At 42.8% G+C, this 26889-nt stretch overlaps 1 protein-coding gene across 1 annotated transcript in view; it reads right to left on the reverse strand.

Annotated features, from left to right (window-relative positions):
* Positions 1–7555, reverse strand: part of arhgef28a (Rho guanine nucleotide exchange factor (GEF) 28a) — a 479393-nt gene extending 471838 nt beyond the window's left edge. Inside the window, exon 1 of the mRNA XM_043707577.1 lies at positions 7525–7555. The gene's annotated coding sequence lies outside the window, so the exon portion shown is untranslated. The remainder of the gene's footprint in view (positions 1–7524) is intronic.
* Positions 7556–26889: the final 19334 nt, after the last annotated feature.

Below are 26889 nucleotides of genomic sequence, written 5' to 3' on the forward strand. Positions count from 1 at the left end.
TGATCTGTCCCCTTCTCAGGGACCCTGCCATCCTTCCCAATGTGTAGGTGATCTGCCCCCTCTCAGAGATCCTGCCATCCTTCCCAATGTGTGGGTGATCTGCCCCCTCTCAGAGACCCTGCAATCCTTCGCAATGTGTGGGTGATCTGCCACATTTCAGGGACCCTGCCATTCTTCCCAATGTGTGGGTGATCTGACCCCTCTCAGGGACACTGCCATCCTTCCCATTGTGTGTGTCATCTGCCCACTCCCAGGGACCCTGCCATCCGTTCCAATGCATGGATGATCTCTCCCCTCTCAGTGACCCTGCCATCCTGCCCATTGTGTGGGTGATCTGCCATCTCTCAGGGACTTGCCATCCTTCCAAACGTATGGGAGATCTGTCCCCCTCTCAGTGACCCTGCCATTCTTCCCATTGTGTGGTTGATCTGCCCCTCTCAGGTAAACTGCCATCCTTCCAAATGTTTGGGTGACCTGCCCCCTCTCAGGGACACAGGCATCCTTCAAATTGTGTGGGTGATCTGCCCTCACTCAGGGAGCCTGCCATCCTTCCCAATGAATTAGTTAATTGCCCCCTCTCAGGGACACTGCCATCTTTTCCAATGTATGGGTGGTCTCTCCCGCTCAGGGGCATTGCCATCATTCTCAATATTTGGGTGATGCCCCCTCTCAGGGAACCTGCCAACCTTACCAATGTGTGGCTGATCTGCCCCTCTCAGAGATACTGCCATCCTTCCCAATGTGTGGGTGATCTGTCGCTCTCACGGACCCTGCCATCATTCCCAATGTGTGGGTGATCTGCCCCCTCTCAGGTACACTGCCATCTTTCCCAAAGTGTGGGTGATCTCCACCCTCTCAGGGACTCTGCCATCCTTCACATTGTGTGGGTGATTGGACCCTGCCACCCGTCCCAATGTGTGGGTGATCTGTCTCCTCTCAGGGACACCGCCATTCTTCACAATGTGTGGGTGATTTGCCCCCTCTCAGTGACCCTGCCATCCTTCATAACGCATGGGTGATCTGTACCCTCTCAGGGAACCTGCCAACCTTCCAAATGTATGGGTGATCTGCCCCCTCTCAGGGAACCTGCCATCCTTTCCAATGTGTGTGTAATCAGCCCCTCTCAGGGGCACTGCCATCCTTTCCAATGTATGGGTGATCTGTCTCCCTCTCAGTGACCCTGTCATCATTCCCAATGTCAGGGTGATCTGTCCCCTTCTCAGGGACCCTGCCATCCTTCCCAATATGTGGGTGATCTGCCCCCCCTCTCAGTGACCCTGCCATCCTTCCCAATATGTGGGCGATCTGTCCTCACCTCAGGGATACTGCCATACTTCCCAATGCGTGGATGATCTGTCCCTCTCAGGGACCTGCGATACTTTCCAATGTATGGGTGATCTGCCCCCTCTCAGTAACCCTGCCATCCATCCCAATGTGTGGGTGGTCTGTCCCCTCTCAGGAACCCTGCCATCCTTCCCAATGCGTGGGTGCTCTGCCCCCTCTCATGGACCCTGCCATCCTTCCAATTGTGTGGGTGGTCTGCCCCCTCTCAGGGACCCTGCCATCCTTCCCTATGTGTTGGTGATCTGTCCCCTTCTCAGGGACCCTGCCATCCTACCCATTGTGTGGGTGATCTGCCCCTCTCAGGGATCCTGCCATCCTTCCCAATGTGTGGTTGATCTGCCACTCTCAGGGGCCCTGCCATCCTTCCTAATGTGTGGTTGATCCACAACCTCAAACTATTTTTCGGGATATGGAGTTTGTTGATTTTAGGTGGTTCATGATTAAAATTATTGACGAGATGCAGTTGGCAATTTATCGCAATTTCCATAGAATTTATCGAGTTTAACTAATGAAGAAATGAATGATATATGAAGAAAGTATCCCATTGTGACAGTTGGAAATGGTTCACTGATACAGAAGACAAACTGGCTGTTGGCGAATAACGGGGCAGTCTTGTTATGGTTGTAGGTCAGCCTCCTGTTCTCCAATCTATTTCTCTCCAATCTTCTGCTTCTCAGGCCGGTTTGTTACTGTGTTAATCAATTATTTGAACCCTCTTGTCTCATGGCTATGTGACATAGAATCTGGATAGTTAACTACTGGTGTAAGAACTGATCAACAACACTGCATGCTAACCATACATAGTAACAAAACCTTTATTAACCTGCACCTATCGAGACCAAGAGTGTGCCATTTGATCAACTGTTCCAGGTAATCATGTGCTCCATAATCAGTGTAAAAACACGCACACAATATTTAAACATAATGAATCAGGTATGCTGTTATGCCTTATTAACAGTATAAGTTGCTTAAACAATAATGCAACTTTGCCTGAAATAAAACTTTGCTGTCCCGGTAAAATTGTGTGGTTAAGGAACTCCAACTGACAGTAGTTTGCAAATAGTGAAATTCGCATGTAATATAATTCTGGAGTTTAAAAAAGGTTCGCCTCATGGTATCCTGTCAATTGGTTTGAATTCCCATTTGGTTCACTCATACCCTTTCATGATGGGAAGCAGCAATCTTCACCTGGTCGGGCCGATATGTGAATACTGAGACATGACAATGTGGGTGATTATTCAATATCCTCTGGATAGTTTGAATGGTTGATAAATGCTGCCCCAGAAAGGGATGCGATGATCCTGTGAACAAACAAAATCAAAAATCCAATCATTGTCATTCCGTGGGAACTCGCTGGTAATTAATTCACCTGAATGACAGTGCATTTCTTCCCACATTCAGAGCAGGAGAACAGTCTCTCACCAATGTGGACCTACTAGTGTGTCAGCAGGTGGGAGATCTGAATGAATTCCTTGTCACACACAGAGCAGGGGAACAGTCTCACCAATGTGGACCGACTAGTGTGTCAGCAGGTGGGAGGTCTGAATGAATTCCTTGTCACACACAGAGCAGGGGTACAGTCTCTCCCCAGTGTTGACTCACTGGTGTGTCAGTAGGTGGGGTGTCGGAATGAGCTCCTCGTCCCATTCAGAGCAGGGGAACAGGCTCTCCTCAGTATGCTCTCATTGGTGTGTCAGCAGGTGGGATGTCTGAATGAATTCCTTGTCACACACAGAGCAGGGGAACAGTCTCTCCCCAGTGTAGGCTCACTGGTGTGTCAGCAGGTTGGAGGTCTGAATGAATTCCTTGTCACACACATAACAGCAGAATAGAGTGAAGACACAGCTGAGCCAGGAGGTGAGAGGACTTTATGAATGCTTTCCCTCATTTCGACCAGATGAACGTTTCTCCCTGATCTGACTGTACCAATGTGTTTACAGAATGGATGGGTAATTGAAAGCCTTCCCACAGTCTCCCCGCCATATCTACAGTTTCTTGTCCATGTAACATTGTTAACGTGAAGCTCAGACCACACAGAATAAGTAGTTTCTCCTCACTCTAAATGTTCTAAAAGCTAGAACTATTCATTTTATATTAATCTTGGGGTGATGTTTGATCTGTCTCTTAACTGCATGTCCCCATTTTATAAAACACTTTAGAATTGACATAATTTTTTCAATGTTTGAGATAAAGAATAAACTGAAAGGCAGCTTGTGAAATCAGGGTGAATTAATGTAGTAATTGGCGGGTTTGTCAGCAAGGAATAGTGACCATAAAACCTAACAGATTGTTGTTTAATTACCAAAGGATTCACTCATGTTCATCAGGGATGAGAACCTGTCACCCAGTCAGCACCCTCACCAATGTGAAAGGAGAGAGCACTGGGCAGGGGCTGAGAACAGTCCATTGGCTTTTTATACAGTCAGTGGGAGAGCTTACAGCCTCTGTATAGCGACCTGAAGGGGCTTCTTCTTCGCTGTTTTCTATACTTAATTTTTAATCCAATCAATTTAAAATAAACCAAAACTTAAAATAAAATAAAATCAGCAACAAAGTCCAAAACAATGGAATGGGACATGGGAAGCTGTCTAATTTAATCAGAATGTGTTTCTCCATGTCTGTTAGACACCCTGTGTCCTAAGGGCCCAATAGTTCTGGAAGGTATCAAGTCCACTGCTTGTCCCCGCACACTTCATCTCGCTGGATAACCAGGCACAGACAAATGGACAGGGAAGAAGCAAATCCTGCCAGGAAAATGAAGGGAAGGCCACAATTGGGTGAGCTATGATTTTGATAAATGGCAGAGTGGACTTGATGGGCCAAGTGGACTCTCATATTCTCCTCTACCTATTCTTCAGACAGTAACCCGCCCCTCTCACGCTGTGCATTCTGGTTCTACAGATTAGTTTTAACCAAGTGAAGACCCTTCAACATCCCTGTGGCTTCCACCGTGCACAGCTCAGGATCAGGAACATGGAACTGATACTGGTTAGCAATGTTGCCTCACAGCGCCGGAGACCCGGGTTCAATTCCCGCCTCAGGCAACTGACTGTGTGGAGTTTGCGCGTTCTCCCCGTGTCTGCGTGGGTTTCCTCCGGGTGTTCCGGTTTCCTCCCACAGTCCAAAGATGTGCAGGTCAGGTGAATTGGCCATGCTAAATTGTCCATAGTGTTAGGTAAGGGGTAAATGTAGGGGTATGGGTGGTTTGCGCTTTAGCGGTTCGGTGTGGACTTGTTGGGCCGAAGGGCCTGTTTCCACACTGTAAAGTAATCTAATCTAATCTAAAAAAAAAGACGGACTTCGGGACAGGCAACAATGCAAAGTGGCCGATCAGAGGCTGATAGGCAAGTTCAGTACCCATGGGGATGGCCTCAACCAGGACCTTGGGTTCATGTCACACTACAGGTGATCCCACTGCAACTACACATGCAAACTCCTACAGACGCACACACACTCCTACAGACACATACACTCACGCAGACCCTCTCTCATACATAAGCTCTCTCTCATATGATCACACATACACTCCCACACTGACACGCGCACACGCACTCACGCACTGTCTCACAGACTTATATCCCTTTACACTCACACTCACACACACATTCACACTCGCTCACAGACACTCATAATCCAACCCACACATACACCCACATGCACACACGCACACATATAAGTTTGTGGGGTGAATTTGTACTTGCAGAATTATATTTTATTTTTCTCAAAAACTGCATGAACCCACGTAAGATTCTGTAAATCCATTTTTTAGATTAGAATCAGTCTGAACATCGTGGCACTGACAGTCTCCCCACAGGGCACCTCACACCTTCAATACATTATCTGGGCCGACATGACACCAATTGTTCAACTCCACTTGAAAATATAACTTTAAAAATGTTCTGAAATTTACATATGAAAGAACTGAAACAACATGTTCATTCTAAAAGATGAGAGACTTAATAAACATTCCAGATCTTTTTCAATATATAATTTCAGTTACATCACACTGTAAACTTTTGCTATAAATTCTATGTCTTACAGTCTTATACTGCACAACCACCTGATGAAGGAGCAGCGCTCTGAAAGCTGGTGCTTCCAAATAACCCTGTTGGACTACACCCTGGTGTTGTGTGATTTTTAATTTTCTAAAAAACATAATTTTTTGTAGAGGATTGGCATCAGATATGCACTGGCCTCATCACATCGTCATGGCACATCTTGGATTCACTTACATTAAAGTTCACTACTTTGATGCTCACCCTGGAGCTCACTGACACCTTGCATTGCAATGCTGCTGTCAGATGACTATGTACTTAAGGACTGGCACCTATCTCATAAATTGAAAAGGATGCATCTTAGTGTTCTTAGCTTATTTTCATAATGTTCACTCACTTTATGCCTACTTGGATGTTCACAGAATCTCCACCTTGCCTTGCCTTGTTGTACATTAAGTCAGAAGTGACACAACGCCAGGTTATACTCCAACAGATTTATTTGAAATTACAAGCTTCTGGAGCATTGCTCCTTCATCAGGTGGTGAGCAGTGCTCCGAAAGCTTGTGATTTCAAATAAACTTGTTGGACTATAACTTGGCGTTGTGTGACTTTTAACTTTGTCCACCCCAGTCCAACACCTCCACATCATTGTTGTGTATTGCCACATCATTCAGAATTTACAACCTCACAATGTGAATGTGTTGCCTTGTCTTTTAGCACAGACATAAAACCAGAGAGCTTGTCATGATTGACAGCAGTGATCAGCCAAGGCAGAGGACATGTTGATGTACAGTACCATGCAATCTTGGTCATAGAGTCATAGAGATGTACAGCACCAAAACAGACCCTTTGGTCCAACTCATCCATGCTGACCAGATAGCCAACCCAATCTAATCCCACCTGCCAGCACCTGGCTCATATCCCTCCAAACCCCTCATATTCATATATCCATCCAGATACCATCAACTGCTGGGGGCATAGGTTTAAAGTGAGAGGAGACGTGCAAGGTAATTTTTTTACATGAAGGCTGGTAGGTGCCTGGAATGCATTGCCAGCTGAAATGGTAGAAACAGAGATGATAGAAATGTTTTGGAGACATTTAGACAGACATATGAAGGATACGGTCCATGTGCAGGCAGATGGAATTAGTTTAGAATGTCATTGTAGTGGGCACAGATATGATGGACGAAGGACCTGTCCCTGTGCTGCACTGTTCTATGTTCTAACAGGAAGCCTAGAGTCGTTATTCTCTATATCACTTCATGCAAGGTGCAATGCCACCACAGAGTGAGGATACCCTGGGAGACCTTGGTAGTACTCCATCATCCACTAGACTAAGACTAGCAATTGAAACAGGAGGGTGGCCACCCTTTGCTAATGGCCACCAAGGTCACAGTTGCTCTAATTTTTTAATGAATCTGGCTGCTTCTAAGAATCCACTATGGACCTTTGTGAGATATCTCAATCCTCAAATCTCAAATGCGTTTTCTTGCAATTTGTGCAATATCACACCACCTTCATTCCATTTCCCCCAGTGAGATCAATGTTCCAGCCCAGGCGGTATGCTTTGGCAACATAACTTGCATCCCCCAGGTGCAGAGTACTATGGACCCTACACATATCACACAGAGAGCACACTATCAAGAATACAGCTGACCTCATCAATAGAAAAACATTTCATTCAGCCAATGTACAATTCAACTATGATCATCAATGTTACATCTTAGAAGCCAGCACCAGGTACCCTGGAAATTGCCATGATGTATATATCCTTAACAAATCTATTGTGGCTACTTTATTTCAAGAGCCAGATGCCTTACAAGGATGGTTGCTGGAAGGCCAGGGCTATCCTCTGCAACCATAACTGATGACTGTGTCATGCAAACCCTTGACTAAAGTGGAGTTAATACAATGAGCTGTCCAGTAGGTAGCAGATGATAGTTCGATTGAAGATCTGTTTCTGATACTTGCAGTACAACCCAGCTAGAGTGTGCCACATAATCCAAGGATGCTGTGCAGTACACACTGGAGCAGGTAAAGAGGGTAAGTGGTCACACTGTAGAGCAGAAAGAGCAGCAGTAGTGTTTCGAGGAGGAGGAGGATAAGAACATTAATTTTCACCACTTTAGAGCACTGCAGTTTTGGGTGCAACAAGCCAAACAGAACGTAATTTTCACCCACTTACAATGATGTGAGTTAGGTGAAGTCATCATTCATTGATTGTAGAACTGTTGTTAGTTGAAAGGCGAGCAGATCCTGTTTAGTGCCAGACACAAAAACAGTATTTTTGTTGTTGCTTTTTCACTGTTTATTTAAAATTAACATGAACAACCGTTTAAAAGCTTTATAACAAGTGATTCTCCCACATTCGACAACAACAATAACCTGTCATTGTTTCATTAAAAACAAACACACATATGCTGTTTCAATCATTTAAGCATAGATTCATTACCAAAATTAGATTGGCAATGTGTTATGAATAAACAACTCAAAAACACAATCAAGAAAATAACATGAAACAGACTGTCCACAATCGCCTAATACTGCCTGCTCAGACTTATTGGCACTTGTACAGGTTTCTCGCTGCAAATCCACTAACAAGAGAGATAAGTCTAAGTTTATGTAAAGTTGTTTGAAATTTGAGCTGCACCATTGCCAGTACCTCTGCGGGCCAACACATTTGTCACTTTCTTCTTTATTTTACTAATTTCTGTGTTCATGTATCTACTTTCTTCAGTCAATTCTTGCTTTTGCCAATATAATTTTGTATAGTTAAAGCTGTATTATTGAATCTTAATATGTGCACATCACAATGTTTGAATATGTGTTTTGTTTTCGTTCTAACTTATTGCTCAGAACAGCATTAGTTTTAGTTAACAGTAAGATTTTTTGTAGACATTCTTTTAAAATGTACATTGAAATTTCTTTTCTTTTATCTGCCAGTTTTTCCCTTCCTTTCCTCTCTTAAAACCAATGACCTTTTTGTAAGGAATACCAATTTCACTCAGGTATGTCCTTGAGATGACCCTTATTAATGTGTAAAACTTTGCAGCCTATTCAACTGTGGGGATATCACAGCTAACATTGATCCTACTCAGCTGACATCTACACATTTGCACTTCAAGCAGAGTTCACTGCAAAGCAAGCAAATACAGGAACTCGGGCCAATTTTTGGCTGCCTAATCCAAAGGCACTGAAGTTAGATGAATCTGCTGACTTTACCCTGGCTCTGGTTAACTAACTCAGCACAAAATCAAATGTGGGGCTTTCCTGATTTGTGAGACACCATTTAATTTGTTGATATTCCAGGAAGCTCAATTTTCATTTATAATGTTTTGAATTGAATTCTGTTTCTAAATGTAAATGCAATTTTGACTGCATATAGCGTGGTGTTAAAGGGAAAATGACTTCATTTGTAATGAAATAGCAGGAATCCACCTCCTAATATATCTACGAATTTTCAGTGTCATGCTTAGTGACGGCTGCAACTAATATCTCTTCTGCTGTAACATTATTGGAAGATAGATTCAAACTGGAAGATGAGGTCTGACTGTATTTGGGCAGGAGATCTATTTGCGAGTTGCTGAAACCACCTGTGTTTGAAGCAGCAGCCCTAGCAAAGTAAAGATGGTGTGCTCCAATTAAATTATTATTAAAAGAACAGTTTTTAATTTTCAATTAAGTCTTTGAATGTTTCTTCTCTTGAAGCATGGTTCCCTGGAAGCAGATGTTCAATGTTGCCTCAATACAACTGATAAGTATTTGTCCATGGGTTTCATCATAATACTAAGAAAAAATATTTATTTATCTAAATATTTGTCTAAAATTGTTGTAATAGTTTCTGTTTACATCAATGGTTCAAATGATAAATGACCATAATTTTAACAGTCAATCTAAACAACATAGATACAGTGACTCAAATAAAAGCAAAATTATGTGATTGTTGTAAATCTTTAAAAAAATAGAAATTGCTGGTAAACACAGTTGGTCTGACAGTAAAGTGGAAAGAAAAACAGAGTTAACACTTTGCATTTGACACAACACTGTTTTAGAACAAAAGTTCTGAAGAATAGCCATTTTGCACTCAAACTTTATCTCTGCTCTCTCTCCAAAGTTACTGCCAGACCTGCTGAGGTTCTCCAACATTTTGTGTTTTTATTATAGTTACAGTAATCCTATCACTAGTCACAGTAAATAACCAACATGTTTGCAGAACTTCGAAATTATAACTCATTTGAATAATTAACAAATGAATGTCTCGACACTAAGAAGCTTAGAGGAACAAAGGGATCTTGAGGTGTTTGTCCACAGATGCATGAAGGTAGCAGGACAAGCTTAGGGTAGCTAAAAAGGCATAAGAGATGATTGAAGGCATTCAGTCATGGCATAGATTATAAGAGCATGGAGATTATGTTGGAGCTAGAGAAAACTTTAGTTAGGCCACAGCTGAAGTACTTTGTGGAGTTCTGGTCACCACACTATAGAGTCATAAAGGTGAACATCACAGAAACAGACTCTTCAGTCCAACTCGTCCATGCTGGCCAGATGTCATAGATAAATTTAGACCCAGTTGCCAGCATTTGGCCCATATCCCTCTAAACCCTTCCTATTCATGTATCCATCCAGATGCCTTTTAAATGTTGTAATTGTACCAGCCTCCATCACTTCTGTGGCAGTTCATTCCATACACGCACCACCCTCTGCATGAAAAAGTTGCCCCTTGGGTTCCTTTTAAACCTTTCCACTCTAACCTTAAATCTATACCCTCTAGTTTTGGACTCCCCTTCTCTGGTATAAGGACCTTGGCTATTCATCCTGTCCATATTCCTCATGATTGTATAAGCCTCTATAACGTTACCATTCAGCCTCCTATGCTTCAGTGAAAATTGCCCAAGCTATTCATCCGCTCCCTATTGCAGAAACCCTCCAGCCTTGGCATCATGCTTGCAAATCTTTTCTGAACTCTTTCAATTTGCAGAACATCATTTCTAAGGCAGAGAGACCAGGATTGAATGCAGTATTCCAAAAGTCACCTCACTAATGTCCTGTACAGCTGAAACATGACACCCCAACTCCTATACTCAACATACTGAGTAATAAAGGTAAGCATACCAAACACATTCTTCAGTATACTGTCTACTTGCAACTCCACTTTCAAGGAAATTTGAACCTGCACCCCAAGGTCTCTTTGTTTGGCAACACTTCCCAGGACCTTACCATTAAGTATATAAGTCCGGCTGTGATTTTCCTGGAGGAAAGATGTAGTTGCACTGGAGTGGGGGCAATGGAAGTTCGCCAGGATGGTGCTTGGAATGGAGCATTTCAGTTGTGAAGAGAGGCTGGATAAACTTGGTTTTTCTTGGAGCAGAGAAGATTGCTCTCTGCTCCAATTAGGGTAAATCTTATAGAGATGTATAAGATTATGAGGGGCATGGACAGGGTGAATAGAAAGCTGTTCCTTTTAGTTGAAGGATCAATAACAAGAGGGCATACATTTAAAGTGAAAGGCTAGAGGCTTTGATCAGATTTGAGGAAAGTCTTTTTCACCCAGGGGATGAACAGAGATAAAGTTTTGACTCCAATTTCACTATTCTTCAGAATTTCATTTCTAAAGCAGTCATACTGAAGTCAAAATATTAATGCTGTTTCTCTCTCCACAGATGCTGTCAGGTCTACTGAGTTTTTATTTTAGATTTCTAGCATTCAAATTATTTTGCTTTTATTTAAGTCATTGTAGCTGTGTTGCTTGGAATGCACTGGCTGGGAGCACAGTTAAGGCCGGAAACCTCACAACATTTTAAAAAGTACTTGGATGAGAACTTAAAGTGTCAGAACATTCAAGCCTATGGGCTTACTATGGGAAAGTGGGACTAGTGTAGCTACTAATGTACTTTGGAGGTAAAAGTATGATGGGCCAAAGGGCTTGTTCTGCACTGCGTGTTTCTGTAATTCTATGATTTTATGATTCTACAGTACTTGATAGATACCAATGTTAGCTCTAGATCTTTTGCGTGTACCGTCGGAGCATATACCTTAATTTACATGAATGCCATATACTTTATGTTTTGATTTGGGATCATTACTTGTTTATGCTGCTAAATCTGCCAAAGCAGTACAAAGAGCTGGTTTACAAGCTTCCCACTAAGATATTGGAACCAGATGTAGGAACCCGCACATTGGAAATAAATTCATAGGTCTGGGATTACCACAATCCAAATTTAAATGATGCCAACATAAAATCAGTTAAATAACAATTAATTCTTTTTTTTGTAAATATATTTATTTGCAAATTTTTATAACTTTACAAATACATAAAATTATTGAAAAATACTATCAATAACAAATAATTATCAAAAAGAAAAAAAACACAAATTACAATACAACTATTGTCTACTAACTACTAACCTCCCTATAATACAAAACAAACCCTAACACTGTGCAAAGCAACACCAATAAATAAGTAAATAACTAATATATCAAAAAGAAAGAAAAGCAAAAAAAAAATCAAAAAAAACCCACAAAATACAGAACTGCTATGCTCAGCGCAAAGCTCCCAAACAAAGGAACGGGAGCATTGTGTATATACCTGTATTAACTCAGGAGACCCCCTCCAGGGCCCAGGACTTGACAAACCTAATCATCCAGGTTAAACAAACACCTTAGTTAAGATAACTGACAAATCTATATCCAAATAACTCAAGTAGGGCTGCCATGTCTTATAAAAATGGTCTGTTTTGTGGTCCACCATGTTTGTAAAAATGTCCAAGGGAATGTGCTTCATAATTAAATTCTGCCATCCCAGCAAGCCCAGCAGGTTCTCAGACACCCAATTCATCAGAATATTCTTGTATGCATAGTATGCAAGAATATTAAATAATTTCTTCCCATGCCCGTCCAAAGATGGTAAATTTAGTAGACTTAAGAGGAGAGATATTGGGTTTTCTTTGACTTCAGTCCTCAATACCTTCCCTATCTCTCCCGCCACAGCGGTCCAATAAACACGGAGACTGTGGCATGTCCAGAAGCAATGGGCAAGAGTACCTCCACTTATTTTACATTAGGGGCCCACAGAAGATGCCCCTTTTTTAAACTTCGCCAGATGGTCTGGTGCCAGATGACCCCTGTGCAGAACTTTTAACTGCGTAGCACATGTCCTATTACAAACTAAGATCTTTCAAGCATTCTTCCATATGTTCTCCCATGTTTCAGAAGAGATCTCCACTCCTAGCTCTTGCTCCCAGACCTGACATAAGCGGTTAAGATCCTGCCAGGCCCTGCCACCCAGCAGGCGATTGAGGGCACTAACCGAAAGGGTGCTTGTGTAATGTAGCAGCAACCTCTCTGTATTGGGCTTATAGGGCTTAGGGAGAAGCGTAGTCTTCTTCTGGATGAAATCCCTAACCGAAAAAAAACGGAAAAGATCTCCACTGGGCAACCCGTATTTGCAGCTCAGTTGCTCAAAAGACATCATAACTTCCCCCTCAAACATAGAACATAGAACATAGAAGAATACAGCGCAGTACAGGCCCTTCGGCCCTCGATGTTGCGCCGATCCAAGCCCACCTAACCTACACTAGCCCACTATCCTCCAAATGCCTATCCAATGCCCGCTTAAATGCCCATAATGAGGGAGAGTCCACCACTGCTACTGGCAGGGCATTCCATGAACTCACGACTCGCTGAGTAAAGAACCTACCCCTAACATCTGTCCTATACCTACCACCCCTTAATTTAAAGCTATGCCCCCTTGTAATAGCTGACTCCATACGTGGAAAAAGATTCTCACTGTCGACCCTATCTAAACCCCTAATCATCTTGTACACCTCTATCAAGTCACCCCTAAACCTTCTTTTCTCCAATGAAAACAACCCCAAGTGCCTCAGCCTTTCCTCATACGATCTTTCTACCATACCAGGCAACATCCTGGTAAACCTCCTCTGCACCCGTTCCAGTGCCTCTGTTTCCCAAACTAGAAATTCCTCTCGCTGCCCATAGTTTGAACCCTGAGTCTATCATCCCGGTTCAGAACCCTGGCATGCCAACTATAGGCGTAAGTGGTGAAGTCTTGGGTAACCAACCCTCACTGCCTTGACTGTACTAATGACAATGGGGTTCCGGCAGTGGTCCATAACTGTCCTCATCTTATCCATGAACAACAGGTTAATAAGAGGGCACTTTGCCTGGGAGGCTTTAATATCCAGCCATGTTGAGTTTGGATCGTTACCTACCCAATCACAGACAAAGGACAGTAGGGAACTAAATTGATACCTCCTGATGTCTGGGAAATCAACTCCTCCCCCTCCTTGAGTCAACTTCAATTTAGTAAGTTTGATGAGGGGTCGCCCACGATGCCAGACAAAGGAACCAAACCATCCCATAAGTTTCTGCAGCGTTGACCTGGGAAACATTATAGGGAGCATATGCATGGGATAAAACAAATGAGGAAGAACATTCATCTTAATGAGAGATATTCGGCCCAGCCATGAAATTGGAAGAGCCTCCCATCTCTATAGATCTCGCCCTAATATTGTCGAGCAAGTGAGCAAAGTTAGTCCAAAATAACAGATCAATCTTGGGGGTAATAAAAATGCCTAGGTATCGGAATCCTGCCCGTGACCACTTAAAAGGGAACTTAGGGCCACCTTCAACCTCTGGCACATCCTTAAGGTTCCCCAAAGGCATAGCCTCCAATTTTGCAAAGTTCATCTTATATCCTGAAATAGCCCCAAATGTATTGATACATTGTATCAACTGGGGTATGGAGATCATCGGGTTCAATAAAAACAGAAGGACATCATCCGCATACAGTGTAATCTTGTGTGCCCTCGATCCCACTTTCGGAGCAGTTTTGTGGACGTTCTGACGAATAGCCTCTGCCAGTGGCTCGATTACCAACGTGAACAATAACGGTGAGAGGGGGCAGCCTTGCCAACTACCCCTAACAATCCTAAAATTCCCAGACTTCATCCCGTTGGTGATGACCGCTGTCAAAGGGTGGCGATACAAAACCTCCACCCACCTAGCAAAGACTCCACCCAACCCAAACTGTTCTAAGACATAAAAAAGATACTGCGATTCCACCTGGTCAAATGCTTTCTCTGCATCTAAGGAAATCACCAACCCCTGAATTGATCATTTCTGACAAACTTTGACCATACTCAGCAACTTTCTAATATTATTAGAGGACCTGCGGCCCCTTATAAAGCCTGTCTGGTCCTCTTTAATAATATGGGGCAACACCTTTCCAATCTCAGCACCAGGATCTTGGACAGAATCTTGAAATCTGAATTTAATAGAAAGATGGGCCTGGATGAGGCACAATCCTCAGGAACCTTCCCCTTCTTAAGAATTAAGGAAATATTAGCTTCTCTCAAAGATGGTGATAGGCATTCATGCATATAGGAGTGATTGTACATCTCCAACATCGGCCCTGACAGAATCCCTATAAACTCCTTATAAAACTCACCCGGGAGACCATCAGGGCCAGGTGCTTTCCCAATTTGAAGTTGCCTAGCTGCCTCCTGTATTTCCTGAACTGTCAAGGGGGCATTAAGGCGAGAGGTCTGTTCCAAGGTTACCTCTGGGAGGTCCAGGTTCTTAAAAAAGGTCTCCATTTTAGTCCTCCTGTCCTTGCAACCTTCAGACTGATATAATTCAGAATAAAAGCTCCGAAAAGCCTCATTAATCTTTTTAGCATTGTACATAAGGACCCTGGCGCTGTCTCTGATTGCAGTAATGGATTGGGGAGCATGCTTTTTCCTAGTCAGGTACGCTAAATACTTCCCTGGCCTATCCCCATATTCAAACAGCCTTTGTCTAGCAACAGCAAGTTCTTTCTTTGAGTCTTGTGTCAGTATTGAATTCAAGGCAGCCCGGAGGGCTGTGATCTGCTATAGCTTAGTCACCGAAGGCCACACAAAATGTGCCGCCTCGGTGGCTTTCAACCACATCTCAAGTAGACGCTGCTGTTCCTCCTTCTGTCGTTTCCGGCTAGCCGAATAGGAAAGAGCTAATCCCCTAGCAAAGGCCTTAGTAGTCTCCCATAGTAGAGACGGACGACTAGCGTGCCTGAGTTGATAGTTAAGAATTGCTGAAACTCCTTCAAAAAGTATTCCACAAATTTAAAAGGGTCCAAACGCCAGTGCCGCAAAGCTAGCCCTTCAATCCTGGCCTTAACCTCCAAATATACCGCCGCGATCAGAGATAGCTATATTCCCACTTTTACAACCCATAACCGAATCCAGAAGGGCCGAGGGAGCCAGAAAGAGGTCAATCTTCATGTGACATTTATGTAGGTTTGAAAAAAAGGTGAAGTCCTTGCCAGTAGAGTGAAGACATCTTCAAATATCCACCAGCCCCAACTCCTCACATAAGTCAACCACCTGCTTGGCCTGCGAAGAAATAGTTGGGGGCCTACAAGGCATCCTGTCCACTGTCCATTCCAAAAGACAATTAAGATCCCCCCCTATAATAATGTGCTGTATTCCAAAAGCACTCATGTTAGAGAAAGCACTAATCAAACATTTGAGGGGATGCGCCGGAGGACAGTAGACATTTAAAATGCCATATTCCTCCCCATATATCAGGGCTTTAAGTATCACAAATCGTCCCTGCTCTTCTTTCACCTGCACTAATAATGTGAGCGGAAGATTTTTCTGTATAAGTACCGCCACTCCCCTGCTTTTAGTAGTAAAGGATGAAAAGAATACCCGGTCATAACCCCCTGTTGTAATTTCAGGTGCTCACCATCATCAAGATATGTTTCCTGCAACAAAGCAATATCAACCCTTTCCCTCTTAAGGATAGAAAACATTTCTCCCTTTTAATAGGCGAATGACTTCCCTTAATGTTCCAGGTGCACCATTTAATAAGACACTTAGCCATGTCCCCTTTCAGAGACCCTTGAACCCCTCAGAAGGAGAACCCTGCTTACAAAGCACCGAGCACAAGTAAATAAAGACTCATAGAGTCGAAGAACTATATATACAAAAACTACTCTATCATAACTATAAGCAACTATTACTACCAAAAAATTACAAAGAAAACCAACTATAAAACCTTGAATGGAAGACTCTTCCCCCTGCCCATAGAGGGCACTCACGCTACCCATCCCCTCCATCACAGCTTCTTCAAACCTGGACTGTGCCCCAGCCTTAGGCCAGAAACAAAAGGTGATCCTTAAGTCAGCAGAAAAGAGACAAAGTCAGGATGAGCACTCCACCCATCCCTGGCTTCATGTCACCCCTACTTGTGACTAAAAGAGAAATAGAACAAATATAAAAAAGGGAGAAAACAATGAACATCCACAAAATTTCCCATCAGAAAATCCAGTTAGTAAAAAATGAACAACTTATTCCAAGGCTTTGTCCCCCCTTTCCAAAAAAGAAATTAATAGGGAGAAAGAAAGGAATTAAAAAAAAGGAAGGGAAAATATGGGGAAAGAAGGAACAGAGAACAAACATTAACTGTATTCTTCGGACCAATCCATCTATTTTAAAGTGTCTACAAAGTTTTTAGCTTTATCCGCTAAGTCAATGTATAAACTGAGACCTCGTGGCTGAAATGGAGCACTGTGGGGTATCTCATGGAGTACTGGATGCCCAGGTTTCTCAGCCTCTTTTTAACTTCATCGAAGGACTTCCTCTTTCGAATTACAGCTGCAGAGAAATCCTGGAAAAACATGAATTTTGACCCCTTGTACAGCAGTGCCTGCGGATCATTTCCTAGTAATGTAGAAGCTTCTATCGCTTTTTGCTTGTCCTTTATGAGTGGATGTGCACTAGGACCAGGTGGGGGCGCTGCACTAGCCCTGACCTGTGCACTGTAACCCCCTGCAGCCTGCTGGACTCGATTGAAGGCCCAAAAACTTCAGCAGCCAGCTTTCAAAGAAGCTGACTGGCTACTCACCTTCCTCAGCTTCAGGGAGCCCGACAATTCGGAGATTTACCCTCCGACTTCGATTTTCAAGGTCGCTGATATGGTCTCGCAAGACCCGCACCTCTCGCTCCAGCACCTGGATTCGACTGGATGAAGACTTTATCGCAGCTTCCGAGGCTTTAGTTCAACCCTCTACCTCCACTAGCCTCTCCCCAAGGCCCTGGATCTCCTGCTCATGCTTCTGCAGCATGGATGCGATAGGTTGGACCTGGGCACGAATCTCCTCAATCGCAGCCCCAACTTTCAAGGTAAGTCTCTCCATTGCCGCAGCCAATTCCTGTGAGTCTGTCAGGTCCCCAGGGAGTTCAGGAGAGGCTGCTGCTGCTGCTGTTCTCTGGTGTTGTAGGTGCTGCAGGGGAGTGCCCTCCCGGCTGCTGTTTGCTTGCTCCTTTTCCCTTTGGCATCCTTCCCATTTCCAAATATTAACAAATATATGCTCTGTAAGGTTTTAAACTAATAATTCCACCACATAAGTTGGCCAGGGATGGCAAAAAACACCGGTATGCCTTGGCTGTTAGGCAAAGCTCGGCAAAAGTGAGGACTGCAGATGCTGGAAACCAGAGTTTAGATAAGAGTAGTGCTGGAAAAACACAGCAGGTTAGGCAGCATCCGTGGAGCAGGAAAATTGATGTTCCGGGCAAAAGCCCTTCATCAGAAATAGAGGCAGGAAGCCGCCAGGGTGGAGAGATAAATGGGGTTGGTGGGGCTGGGGAGAAGGTAGCAAAGAGTACAATAGGTGAATGGGGGTGGGAATGGAGGTGATAGGTCAGAGGGGAAGAAGGGGGAAGGGAGCAAAGAGTACAATAGGTGAATGGGGGTGGGGATGGAAGTGATAGGTCAGAGGGGAGGATAGAGCGGATATGTGGGAAGGGAGATTGGCAGGTAGGACAGGTCATGAGGACGGTGCTGAGCTGGAATTTAGGCAGAGCTGTCCACAGCAGTTCTACAGAATCGCCACCATCTTGCCGAGTCCCCATATGACAATTCATTCTTAACCAGTTCTCTTGATTCATTCCCTATCAAAAAGTGACATTTTTACCTTTGGTATTTGGTGCCTGGCATTTGACATATCATGACTTCCAAGAACACAAGCTGTAAGAAATAAAATAATACCTGTTTCTTAATGACCTTCCAACACAGAGCAGTTACATTTTTTTTGAGGTGACAGATATCTCTCCAAGTGTCACTTTAAACCTGAAGTTAATATAAACTGCAGAGTAGACTGCTGTTTGTCAGATATTAATTGGTAATTTTTAAAATATATATGTTAACACATCAAAGCACAGGTAACTGGCACCATTTTTAAAGTTATTTCTTTTACATCAGTAAAATAGTGCAATGTGTAAGCAATAGTGCAACTTTCTTCCGAAACAAAGCAAGTTTAAATACAATGGAATCATGAAGCTTTACAAAATAATTTTACTTTTTGCTGCTAGTGGAACTTTAGTAAACTACAATATACTTTTGGCTCTGGGATCTGATTAAAATCAATCCATACATATATGGTGTGCAAGATGCCTCTCTCTGTCAGTTGTAAAGGCTCTATGTAAAAGTAACTTAAGTTTCAATCATATTATTCATATGTGGGACTACAGCATAAATTCACACATTAACTGATATTCTTGCATATGGTCCATAAATGGCTTGTGTGGAAACCACATGAAGAGTTCATTTTTATTGAAATTACCCTAAAACATACTATTGAGAAAAAGGAACATGAGCCTAATGCTGATATACAATTGATCCGAGATTTCTCAGTACAGCGTCAAAAACAAGCAATACCCGTCCCATTGAACAGCAAAAAAAGTTCATAATTATGCAGTTATAAGACTGACAAAATGACACAAAAATAATCCTATTTTGATCCTAATTTTAATTTACTTAAAACACACTAAACCATTTATAACATGGTTTTAGAAAGGCTAACTATGCATGGATAGAGGAATGAACATATGAGATTGAGTCTCAAGAACAAAAAAAAATTAATATCTCAATTAATTCCTTTAAAAAGGTATATATCAGTATTTGGTTAAGAATCGGGGTTCATAAGCATGGGCATAGATGTAGGAAATAATGTAAGAAATATCCCCTGCTGTGCTGTGATCATAAATGAGTCGTCTAGGCTCCAAAGAAAGCATCCAGTCAGAATTGGAAATCTAAACTGCAAGTAAAATTGTATTAATATTTGGGAGTATTTCCTCTTTAAGGTTAAGGTAAATTCAAAACTTTGGTTTTCCTTTTGGTCATTATACTTGTGGCTGATATTTCTCTTAATTGGGCAAACCTCAGATCACCTACAGAAGAAACAGACTTGATAGACCCAGTAGCCACTCCTTATTTCATACATTCTCCTCCTGATTTGTCAGCCTTGCTGTTGGAACTCATTTCACAAGACACCTTCTTTCTTCATATTGTGTAGGTTATAATTTCAAATTATCCTCTTCCAAATTATTTTTATATATCAAATGTATTTGTGCTTCATGTATAGGCAATTTAAAAACAAGTGTTACATGAAATAGCATGGCTTAGTGAATACATTTTCAAACAAATGCAGAGAGCACCAAGCTAAGGACGTTCATGCTTCTGCCAAGCTGTTAACTCAACATGATTACAATTACCTAGCTCTTCCCTGAGGCTATTCTCTGCTTCAGTGCTGATCTTTAACCACAAATCTGAAATATAATTCTATTTTAGAAGAGCTTCCATCTCACTAAGGAGGCTTCAGGCTATCCATATCCAACTACCTGCTTTGAAAACTCTGGTCAAAATTTGACAAATATGAACATTTCAACCACAGCAATAGAGACATTCCACAACATTCTAAAAAAAATCAATAACACATAAATATGAAGAACTACAAAATTCTACAAAAAAATCAATTCTCTCTATCTTCCAAAATTAACAACCCTTTTAAAAATATCCAGGATCTTGGTCCTGGTCCATATCTTCATTAAACGCTAAACGGCCCTTCCTTGGGCCCTAGCCTATCAATGCACCAAGTTTCTTTGAAATCCATTAGTTTTTGAGACATACAGGCAAATAGACTAACCAACAGAGAAATGAAAATGAACGTTATCTCCACCCACTTTCAGTGATGCAAGTAAAAACATTTTAAGTTTGCACTGTACATTGTATATAGATTGTCACAACTGAAAAATAATAATATTTTAGTGTGTTCATTGGCCTAAATTTGATTAATTAGATTTTAAAATGTAATTTTCATGATTGCCGTTCATTTAAATCAAAGCCTTCCTTTTGATGAAATTTCACTTTAGCAGAATATCATAAATTGAGCTGAGAGCTACATTTTATAATGGAGAGGTCAACAAGTTGAATCTGTGCACCAACTATGTGCTCACTTTACAGTCAGTTCTGGAGCTGTTTCCTGAACTATAGCTGAACTTGAAGTTGTAAATGGATTATTTGCCTTTGCTAGTTTTCAGTTTGGAAGGCTAACCCAAGTTAGTTTCCTGTAGCTACACTGAGATAAACACTTAAAATGTAATTAAAAGACTCAGAGAGGATGCTGACAAAGATTAAGTGCTATTCGACTGGACGCACTGATTTCCCTTGATCTATGAAATGAGTTCAACTGCTATTATGGGCTAAGTAAAGGTTGTTATCATCCTAAAGATAGTTGCAATTTAATTTTTATTTCATTTATTATCTGTAGTGATTGGACAAACTCCTATTTAAACAATTGATAATGTTTTCCTTTGCTATATTTATCTCTCTATGATGCACAATTCATCACTGAGCGGAAGCAAGATGGGAAGATGATAAGGATTTATACTGAGCTGTTCTCTCACATTGTAGCCAATTACAGAAGAGCAGTAATAGCGGTCTATCAAGAAGTAATTTGTTCACATCCCAGTGTTGGAGATATTGCAAGTGCATGGAGATATAAAAATATAATGAAATTAATATGAATTTTCTTAAAGTGATCCTGACTAGAATGCTTCTTAATCAATACTGATCTTACAAGTTGATTCAATGTGTTAGGGGTCCAGTCCATTTCATTCTAGTAAAATGAGTTGATCTCTTCACATTTGGATGTGAACATTGGAGGTTTGATTAGTAAGTTTGCAGATGACACCAAAATTGGAGGTGTAGTAAACAACAAAAAAGGTTACCTTGGAGTACAATAGGGTCTTGATCAGATTGGCCAATGGGCCAAATTCTGGCAGGTAGAGTTAAATTTAGATAAATGTGAGGTGAGGCAGTGAGGCAATATGAGCAAAGTTCATAAATAGCAAGGGTGCTGTACTACAGGCCTCCCAACAGCGAGCATGAGATAGAGGTACAAATATGTAAACAGATTATGAAAAGATATAGAAGTAACAGGATGGTAGTGATAGGAGATTTTAATTTTCCTAACATTGACTGGGATTCACTTAGTGTTAGAGGTCGAGATGGAGCAGAATTTTTAAGGAGCATCCAGGATGGTTTTCCAGAGCAGTATGTAAATAGTCCAACTCGGGAAGGGGCCATACTGGACCTGGTGTTCTGGAATGAGCCTGGCCAGCTGTTTGAAGATTCTGTAGGGGATTACTTTGGGAATAGTAATAACAATTCTGTAAGTTATACTCATGGGCAAAGACAAGAGTGGTCCTAAAGGATGAGTGCTAAATTGGGAGGCCAACTATACCAAAATTTGGTAGGAGCTGGGGAATGTGGTTTGAAGGTAAATCCACATTTGATATGTGGGAGGCTTTTAAAGAGAGATTGATTAGGGTGGATGTCAGACATGTCCCTGTAAAAATGAGGGACAGAAATGGCAAGATTAGGGAACCATGGATGGCGGGTGAAATTGTGAGACTAATGAAGAGGAAAAAGGAAGCATACCTAAGGTCTAAGCGACTGAAAACAGACGAAGCTTTGGAAGAATATCGGGAAAGTAGGATCAATCTGAAATGAGGAATTAAGAGGGCTAAAAGGAGTCATGAAATACCTTTAGCAAACAGGGATAAGGAAAATCCCACAGCCTTTTATTCATATATAAGAAGCAAGAGCGTAACTAGAGAAAGGGTTGGCCCACTCAAGGACAAAGGAGGAAAGTTATACGTGGAGTCAGAAAAAATGGGTAAGATTCTTAACAAGTACTTCGCATCAGTATTCACTGAGGAGACGGACATGACAGATTAGATTAGATTCCCTGCAGTGTGGAAATAGGCCTTTTGCCCCAACAAGTCCACACCGACCCTCAGAAGACAAACCCACCCACACCAATTTCCCTCTGACTAATGCAGCTAACACTATGGGCAGTTTAGTATGGCCAATTCACCTGACCTACACATCTTTGGACTGTAGGAGGAAACTGGACCACCTGGAGGAAGCCCACGCAGACACGGGGAGAATGTGCAAACTCCACACCGACAGTCACCCAAGGCTGGAATTGAACCCAGGTCCTTGGTGCTGAGAGCCACCATGCCACCCCCAGATGTTGAGGTTAGGGATAGATGCTTGATTGCTCTAGGTCAAGTCAGCATTAGGAAGGAGGATGTATTCTAAAAAGGCATTAAGGTGGAAAAGTCTCCAGGCCTGGAGTATCCCAGGTTACTGAGGGAAGCAAAAGAGGAAATAGCTGGGGCCTTAACAGATATCTTTCCAGTATCCTTGAACACGGGTGACGTCCCAGAGGACTGGAGAATTGCTAATGTTGTCCCCTTGTTTAAGAAGGGAAGCAGGAATAATCCAGTAATTATAGACAGGTGAGCCTGATGTCAATGGTAGGGAAGCTGCTGGAGAAGATACTGAGAGATAGGATCTATTCCCATTTGGAAGAAAATAGGCTTATCAGTAATGGGCAACATGGTTTTGTGTAAGGAAGGTCAAGTCTTACCAACTTAATAGAATTTTTTGAGGTAGTGACAAAGTTGATTAATGAGGGAAGGGCTATAAATGTCATATACATGGACTTCATTAAGGCATTTGATAAGGTTCCCCATGGTAGGCTGATGGACAAAGTGAAGTCACATGGGGTCCAGGGTGTACTAGCTAGATGGATAGAGAACTGGCTGGGCAACAGGAGACAGAGAGTAGTAGTCGGAGTCTCTCAAAATGGAGAACTGTGACAAGTGGTGTTCCACAGGGATCAGTGCTAGGACCACTGTTGTTTGTGATATACATAAATGATCTGGACGAAGGTATAGGTCGTCTGATTAGCAAGTTTGCAGATGACTCTAAGCTTGGTGGAATAGCATATAGTGAAGGTGACTGTCAGAGAATACAGCAGAATATAGATAGATTGGAGAGTCAGGTGCAGAAATGGCAGATGGAGTTCAATCTGGGCAAATGTGAGGTGATGCATTTTGGAAGATCCAATTCAAGAGTGAACTCTATGGTAAATGGAAAAGCCATGGAGAAAATTGATGTCCAGAGAGATCTGGGTGTTCAGGTCCATTGTACCCTGAAGGTGGCAACGCAGTTGATTGAGTGGTCAAGAAGACATACTGCATGCTTTCCTTCATCAGACGGGATATTGAGTACAAGAGTTGGCAGGTCATGTTACAGTTGTATAAGACTTTGGTTTGGCCACATTTGGAATACTGCATACAGTTCTGGTCACCATATTCCCAAAAGCATGTGCCATGGAGAGGGTGAAGAGGAGGTTCACCAGGATGTTGCCTGGTATGGAGGGTGCTAGCTATGAAGAGAGTTTGAGTAGATTAGGATTAGTTTCATTAGAAAGACAGGGGGACTTAATTGAAGTCTACAAAATCAGGAAAGGTATAGACAGGTGGATAGCAAGAAGCTTTTTCCCAGAGTTGGGGCTTCAATTATTGGGGGTCATGAATTCAAGGTAAGAGGGGAAAAGTTTAAGGGGGTTATGAGTGGAAAGTTCTTTATGCAGAGGGTGATAGGTGCCTGGAATGTGTTGCCAGCGGAGGTGGTACAGGTGGGCATGATAGTGTCATATAAGATGTATCTAGACAGATACATAAATGGGCAGGGAGCAGAGCGATACAGATCCTTAGAGAACAGGCGACAGGTTTAGATACAGGATCTGGATAGGCAGAGGCTTGGAGGGCCGAAGGGCCTGTTCCTGTGCTGTAATTTTCTTTGTTCTCTTTGTTCTTTGTTGATGCTAGCTTCATTCTCCCACTTCCCATAATCAGAAGTACTTGCCATTGTTGCAATTTCCTACAATATGTTGAGATCCCTGGCACTGGCACCATCTACAAAAGATGTTTTTGCACCCAGACAAGTGCTGACGGTCTAGATCTGCCCTGTTCAGACTTTCAGCCATTGCAGACATTCACCCGATGTTCAGCTGAGAAGGGGAAATTGGCAGGCTGCTTTGCTGATGTGGACTTGGAGATCCTGGTGGATGGTATGTTGTGGAGTCCGGTTTCTCCCCGGACTACCAGTGAAGGCTATGCTGCTAGTCTGGCCAGTCTGGTCAGACGTCATCACCCAGGTCAGTGCAGTCTGGAGAAATAGCCTGCAGTGTAGGAAGATATGAAATGATCTCTCTGTTCTGCCTGTGTAAGTGCCAGCAACAGCTCTCTGCTGTCTCGGTCTTATTCTATCTCTGCTACTGCACCCACCTCCTTTTAAGGCTCTTGCTCTCCCATTCTTACCCCACCCAGTCTTACCACCTGAAACTTCCCTCACACTACTAACCCTTAATGGCCTCTATACTTTATGCTCACTCACTCAGAACCTTATACCAACTTTTCCCCCACCTGCACCCGCTCTAACTGGCTTCCACCTTTATCATCACACTCAAACCCTCCTTTTCTCTCACTCCATAACAAGGCTCAAAGGGCCAGGATATTGCCAAGGTGACAGATATTTATCTCCTCAGCCCCTACAATGAGAGAACTTTGGCCCCAGATGGTGGACACTGGGACTGGGTCTGTTCCTGTGGAGATGTAAAACCTTCCATGTCCAAACAACTAAGGAAGAAGCACTGTACATTGTTATTCCACTTTCCCATTGGCACCACTGCGCATTTAATATTAACTTGCCATACCATCTACCACTTGGTCACGACATTGTCTCTTTTGTATTCTGTAGGCACCAGCAGCACATGTCCACTGTCAAGATACCTGCCCCACAAGACCCACACTGCTCTATTTCTGAGGGAGACAGCATAGATGTACTTGCAAAACTACTTCCTGCACCCCCATCAGCTAACCCAACCAGTGCAGATTGTGACACCTCAGTGGATGTGTTTGCCAGATTAGAATCTAGAGCCCCAACTAGTGAGCACTTCACTGCTACATCTCCATACTGGCCAAGAAAGACAACTGGAGATCAGGCACCAGATCAATACCAGGCAGGAGAGACCCCATGGTATCATAGTCTTCAGCGACCTGCATGAGCAAACATAGCAGGATTAGGACTATGGCAATGCAGATGGGAGCCTCTTGCCTCAGGCATGCAAGTGTCTCACTGCCTCCCTGGATGGGTTGGCAGCAACCATTCAAAGCAAGGTCTGGAACTCTCTGAAGATGTGCACACAGACCTATCCTTCATCATTCTAGCCACTGAAACTCAGCATTAAAGGCAAGGTGAAAGGGCTGAGGGACCTAGACCTCATCAAGTTCTTCCTCACGAGGAGACATGTGGTGCCAGGAAGCACCAACCAGAGAAAGAACCACAAACATGATGTCCAGAAAACTCGTCACAGGACACTCCATAGGAGGGTGCCCCTCCTGTCTGCCCCTCAACCTGGTGCACGGTCAAGCTGAGCAGGATGTACTGATTTCTGGGCAGGACACACTAAGTCTGAGACTTCTTGGAAAAAATGCTGACACACCTGACAAGATCTCCAAGGCCAATACGTTCCACTGTATGGCAGATTTCCTCCACCTCAGCTGTACGACTTGGGGCTGCACTGAGACCTCAGGAGAGGGAATGAAAATAGACTTTCTGAAGGCAAAAAGATGGCATCATTGTTATGATGTAATATGATATCACATTAGTTAATACCTTTTAATTTGCCCATCATCTGTGTGCACGAGTGTCTGTCTAGTCATTGAAGGTACAGAGCTCATGCTTCTTAGCACTGCACAATTGTCTAAGGTGTGATGTCAGCAGCTCGTGCAACATGTGCAGATGATGGTTAAGTCGCACCTACTTTGGCATATAATCTCCATCAATTACAGGCATTTAATAATACTTCATCATTATCTTGCATGATATGGCCAGGAGTATTTGTAGGCAAGGGTTTGGACTACACATTGTAGGCTAATACATATGGCTCACAAGGAATGTAGTGCTCCCAGGTGTATTTCAGCTTCAGTGGATGGATGTCAGTTTAATGGGGTGTTTCCCTTTGAAGGGCCTCACATCACTCAAACATGAAGCACTCATTCCTCACGGAATTTACCCCACCCATTCTGGGTGTAGTTGCAGCCATTTCCATTTCCAATGGTCACTTGTTGAACAATGGATGGCAATAATGATTGCTCCTTGAACAGGAAGTCTCAGGTTCCATATCTAATCTAGTAAACCCACAACTCCTTGAATATTCCTTCCTGGTATTCTCTCACCTCCCCAAAGCCATCGGTTCTGCATTTCCCAAAGTCCTCACCCAACTTAATTATCTGCAACTTCAGCTGGCCACTTGACCACCCCAGCCAAAGCATATCAAGTCAACATG

The sequence above is a fragment of the Chiloscyllium plagiosum genome, chromosome 2, assembly GCF_004010195.1.
Source record: "Chiloscyllium plagiosum isolate BGI_BamShark_2017 chromosome 2, ASM401019v2, whole genome shotgun sequence".
Lineage (NCBI taxonomy): Eukaryota > Metazoa > Chordata > Chondrichthyes > Orectolobiformes > Hemiscylliidae > Chiloscyllium > Chiloscyllium plagiosum.